A 6,075-nucleotide genomic window follows, 5' to 3' on the forward strand; every position below is an offset into this window, starting at 1 on the left:
TTCTGGAATAACAACTCCTTCCCAGGCTGTAACCCTTTCTGAGACAGTGTCATGCGGGAGACCCTGCTCGCTGCACCATTTGTCGTGCAGGGTCTCCTGCGGGGTTTCCTGGAGGGTCTCTGCTCCCTCTCCCCACATAAGAACGCAGGACACGGTGAGGCCAAAAAGGAACACCCACGGAGCCATAAATAGGGGAGTCATATCACTATATTCTCACTGGCAGGATCCGCCTCTCTGCTATCCGCTCTTGCTAGCCCCCATTCTTTGCTAGCGTAGCCATGGCAGTTATATTAGTGGCCAATGGTTTACGGGTTACAGCTGATAGCCAACTAGCCACAGCTGATGGCCATCTGATCACAGTTAATGGCCATTTACTACCCGAGCCAGCACCTTTCTATGTGAGGCCAAGAGCCTGGAAACTGCTTTCTGGGGCTCTGTCCCCACAGACAGAATCTATCAAATATCATGGTTCCAGGATGTTTCTACCCCAGAATTCTAAACCAGTTACAGAATCGTATCTTCTTAGGTCTTGATTGGAATCAAACAATCTAGACACATGTAACATAATCAAAATAGTACACACCATTTCTTTTCTTCCCTTGCTAAATGCACTTCCCTCTTTTTCACCAAAGGGCTTGTTACTAAGAGGTATTTGAGTATCATCCTTTCTAAGAATCCCATCTACCAGTTCTAATTCTTGGCTCAGAATAATGGATCCCTTATTCACGAAATTATTTTTAAATTAAATTTATTGAGTTAAACCTTGGTTAATAACATTGATTACAGCATTATAATTCAATATCTGTATACATTATTTCCTGCTCACTACCAAAACTCTAGTTTCCTTCCATTAGCATATACAGAGGGTGCCCAAACAATGTATCGACATTTTAAGAAAGGAAAAAACTTTTTTTTTCCCCCCACCATCTTGGCGCCTGGGGAAGCCTGCTGGGAACAGGACTTCTAAAACAACAAATATGTCTGGAAGGCTGTCGTCCAAAGCCATTTTTGCTGGCTATAAGCGGGGTCTCTGGAACCAGAGAAATCACACAGCTCTTCTTAAAATTGAAGGTGTTTATGCTTGAGATGAAAGTGAATTCTATCTAGGCAAGAGATGTACGTATGTGTACAAGGCAAAGAATAACACAGTGACTCCTGATGGCAAACCGAACAAAACCAGAGTAATCTGGGGAAAGGTAACTCGTGCTCATGGAAACAGTGGTATGGTTCGTGCCAAATTCCAAAGCAACCTTCCTGCTAAAGCCATAGGACACAGAATCCGTGTAATGCTGTACTCCTCAAGGATTTAAACTTACTGAAAAGTAAATAAAGTGGATTTGTTCTCTTGGAAAAAAAAAAAAGGAAAAGACTGTATTATCAGTGTAATACTCAATACATATTGATAACAAAAGATGAATACAAGTCACATTTGACTTCTGCAATTACACATTGCCACCGTAATTCAATTCAACCTTGAAAAGTAATACATAGATAACATCTCTTAAAATGTGTACAGTTTTTGGGCACCCCAGTATTTAACCTCCTTTACCCAATTTGCCCTCCCCTCACCTCTTTCCCCTCTGGAAACCACCATTCCGTCGTCTGTATCTATGAGTTTATTTTTGTTCGTTTTGTTCATTCATTTGTTACTTTTTTTGAAGAAACAATTTAATACATATTCGGAGCTAAATGTCCGCAGCCATCGGCAAATTAAATTTGTTTTACTCTACACATGCCTTGGCTTTGCTTTCATCAGTACTTCCTATTTGCAAAAGTCAAACCCCATCTTTAAAACTCCTTACAATTTCCTTATTACTGGGAGAGGAGGGAGAACTGTGGAAGAGGGTTGGCTTGTTTTGCAGGAGATTCGGAAAAGGGCAGATACTTGCTTTTGAGGTCATTAAGTGGAAAAACAGCAAACGTTCCTTCCTGTTCTGATCATGAAACACTTGTAGACCAAGACCATCAAATCTGGGTCCTGAAATGATAATATATGGCAATATTGTTTTAAGTCCATTCAGAATGTGTATTGCTCTTTCATTTCTTTCCCTGAATTAGGGTTCACAGGTAGAGATACTTTAAAAGACAGGTAGAGAGTGACGTGAGAAGGACACATTGTCTGTCTAGCAGCACCTGGGGAGATAGTAACTTCTGTCATTTGATCTCAGTTAGCACTTATCTTTGCCCCTTAAATCTGCAAATGTAATAGAGGGAAACAATCATTTTCCTTTTTAACCTTATCTGCTTGGACCCTCTCTCCTGTTATATCTGCCCCAGTATTATTATCACTAGTCATAAAAATGAATAGCCTTTTTGAAGATGTGTTATAAAACAAACCCTTCAATATGTGTTGTTTAAATTTAGAAGAGAAAGGCTCAACTGAATAACTTTTATTCATACAGTCATTAGGGAAAACAGAATCCCCAACCATTGCCTTTTCTTCCTGGACCTCATTTATTTCAATCACCCCATCAACTCTTGAGCTGATTCTAAGGACAGGGCTCTAGTAGATGCTGAACACAGAGAGACATTTTGGTCCAGGACTTGGTCTCCAGTCTTTCCATGGGCTGGTGGGATCTTGTTTCCTCAGATGCTGTGACAGAGATTGCAAACTTGCTCAGACTTGATCCTTGATGAAAGAACAGCTTGTTTGTTGAATGGGCATGCTAGAAACTCCCTCTGCAGTTCTTAAACACATTCTATGCTAGGCTGCATGTTTTTAATAAGTGTGTAAATAGGGACCTTTTCGAAGTTCATCTCATAAAAAAAATTTTCAAATGGATAAAGAAAATGTCCCCATCAAAGATTGCTACTATCCTAGGTTGACCTTGCTCATTAAAATACATAGAAAGGAGACACATAGAGGAGCCAAGTATCACAGGTGGTATTCCAAGGGAGGCAGGAGCTGAGTTGGGGATTAGCTGGCCTGCAGGCAGTACACTTAGGATGGAGAGCACCGGAAGGAAAGGGCCGGATGGAGTGGAGGGAGAAGTGGAGGCTGGGCTGGTCCTTCAGGACCACAGGGCCTCATTGGATGCTGGCTGCCATGAAAAAGGGGTGTGTCTTTGGGCAGAGCAACTTTCTGGAGTGAAACCAGTTTCCAAAGAAGGCTGATTGGTGGCTGACAGCTGTGTGAGGACAACGTCCCCAGCAGCTGGGGGAGAAAATTCTCCAGTCCTGAAGGGGAAGTCAGGATCTGTATGACCATGTGCGAGCCACTTACCTCAGTGCAAGGGGGGAATCTGCCTGGCCTGGACAGAGCCCCCAGCAAACTTCTCTCCTCTGGACCTGCTCCCTCCTTACACTGGGCTCCCATGCTCTTGCTTCTCAAATGAGGGGCTCAAAAGGCTTAAAAGGGACAGCCTTCTCACTGAATCATAAGTCTGGTTTGGCTTGGTGTTCAGTCTTTCAAAATTTGAGACTTTGTTGTCAATGTTCAAAAAATTGGGAGACTTCCCCAAAATTCCAGATTTCTGATTTGTCTTGAAAAAGCAGAAGATCTGGCCACACTCAGCCTGAATCCCTTCAAGGCGACAGTCATCAGACATGTCACAAGCCCCCACCAGGCCTGCAGCCCCTCCGAGCTTCTGCATGGGTGACTGCTACATTTTGAACAGCCAATTATTTGAATATGACTTCTAAGTCAACTCTTTTGTTTTTAATGTCAACAAATCAGATAACCTTTTATTAAACCCAAAATAAACGAATCTCTCAAGTACACATATTTTGCTAATGTTGTGACTATGGATTTGAAAATGAGGAGAAAAGAAACGAAGCCCAATGCAACATACCCTGTCCAGGACAATCACCGAGTAACTGGTGGCACTTTCTTTCTTAAAGAAACCAGCCGTGGCGACAGTTGAGACACGTTACAGAGTAATTGCACGTTTGTTATGGATCGTGGTTCTTAATATGAACCGATTGTAAAAAATGTCGTTTAAAAATAATTACTCATTTGCTAGTGAGCACAAACCCAAGATACTCAAGTAAAGTGGCAAGTAGGAGTTTTGATGCATTCCCTGGTGACTTGTGTTGAAATGTGACTTATTCTGAATCTTAAAGTCCATTGATTCAGGCACATGAACCACTACTGTTGCAAAGCTTTCATCATTTGTCTCCACTGTGAGAAGGCTTATGTTAAAGGGGTAGCCCTAACAAAAGTTACTGGTTGTGAAAGATACACTTGGTGGTCTTTATTATTTCCTCCTTGTTAGTGGAACATAGATTTTACTTAGGTGGAATATGTCCAACCGTGACGTATCCCCAGGAGATAGATCATGATCGAGCTACATACGTTTAGGAAATCACATTCTATTTTGATGGATATTTACATTTTCAGCTTCCTTTGCAGCTACATTGGCCAAGTGTCCCAGTCCCTTTAGTGACACTTTGGGAAATCTGCTGAGGTGTTTCCAAAAAAGATAATTTGTTTCCTGATAAAAAGGGGACAGGTGCAAGAAGAAGGCTCTTCCACTTTCTTCCAGAGCTGGGGCAGCCATCCTGAAAACCATGAGGTAACAGTGATATGAATGAAAAACGAATCACTTAGGGTGAAATGAAAATTAGAGTCTGGATGCTGGATGACACAGTTGATCACCTGAGCCATCCCTGGAAATGCCTCCTTCCAGGCTTTTTACTGAGACATAAGTGTATTATCTAGTCTGGTTTTAGTTAGATTTCCTATTTTGAGCAGCTAAGAACATTCCTAATTGATGAAGACTTCTGGAGAGCAAATGCATTTAATATAACAAGAAATAAGATAATTCCCTATAATTTAGAAAAGGCCCATTTTGTGTTAACAATAATTCCTTCAATGAAACCATCTGCTTGTTTTGAACTTATTATGTGCACCTTTTCAACCCAAGTCTCATTAAGCACGCACTTCCTAGTTTCTCTGAAGTATACCAGAGTCTTAGGACTTAATATTTATTTAGGTCACCAGTTTATTTAGGTCCACTCATTTTTAACTTAACGGTGGGATGATACACTATTCCAGAATTTCTTATAACATGGCAGAGCAGAGAATACAGCCCATGGTACCAGAGCAGGGATCAAGACACCACCATTTATTGTTCCTGTTAATCCATGTCTCCCTTTTATTCCATTTTTTTCATCCTTTCTTCACCTCCCTTTTAATTCCATCGTCAGTTTCTAGCACACCCTGAATCTGTCTCACTGAAGGCCACCAAGGCCATTCTAGACAAATCCAAGGGTCTTACTCAGTTCCTCTCCACATGAGCGCATACATTCAATGCTTACCATGGGTTCCTCAAAGCCCAGCCTCCTTCCTGGACTGCTTCCCACAGCCTTGTGCCTCAAAGACCTAACCCTCTTCATTAGAAGTGTCAAAAACAGTGGTCATATTCCTGGGTCCCAGGCCATCCTTTACCTCTCCCTGGCTGGGAGGTCTTGCATGAATCATTCAACTTCTCTGAGCTTTAACTGACTGCCTGTGAAACAGCTGCTCTACATATCAATAAGAGGCATGTTTGGGGGTGGCTACCCAGCCCACACCCCCCCCCCGGAGACCTGTTCCCACCCATTGCTTGGGCAACCGTATGTGCTACATGACGCTGATGGGCAGATTAGTGGGCCAATAGGGGATGAACAAAGACAGGCAATACATCTGCTGGTCAATCACCAAATGTATTCTCTCTCTCTCAAAAGCCTGAGCAAAGAGACCCAGAGAGTGTAGTCCAGTGGTGAGCATAGGAACTAACAGGTCATTCCAGGCTGGGGCAGTTATCTTTCCCACACAGCAGAGAGATGAGCAATCAGAAAACAGCAGCCTGCTGAAGGAAGCAGGAGGGCTGACAGACAGGCAGACACAAGGACTGAAGACCATGTCTCTCCTCAGAGCACCGCACAGAGTACGTCTCATCCTAGTGCCTGACAGCTTCCAGATTCCCCTGAGGCTCAGCTGTTCTTTGCTTCTACAAGTCTCGGCTCCTTTTCGTCCACCCCCTTTCATTTGTACTAACTCATTTGTCTATCTGTTCCTTTCAACTAAAAAGCCTTGACCAGCATAGAGTGTCACACAAGAGTGATGAAAATGGGTAGCTAGAACAGAGTCAA

The 6,075-nt window shown here is 42.7% G+C and overlaps 1 pseudogene across 1 annotated transcript; it reads left to right on the forward strand.

Moving 5' to 3' along the window:
- Window positions 1–977: 977 nt before the first annotated feature.
- Window positions 978–1,310, forward strand: LOC308507386 (large ribosomal subunit protein eL33-like; annotated as a pseudogene). Its single transcript has one exon. The product of its transcript is annotated as a large ribosomal subunit protein eL33-like (transcript).
- Window positions 1,311–6,075: the final 4,765 nt, after the last annotated feature.

Source organism: Rhinolophus hipposideros (assembly GCF_964194185.1).
Source record: "Rhinolophus hipposideros genome assembly, chromosome: 2".
Classification (NCBI taxonomy): domain Eukaryota; kingdom Metazoa; phylum Chordata; class Mammalia; order Chiroptera; family Rhinolophidae; genus Rhinolophus; species Rhinolophus hipposideros.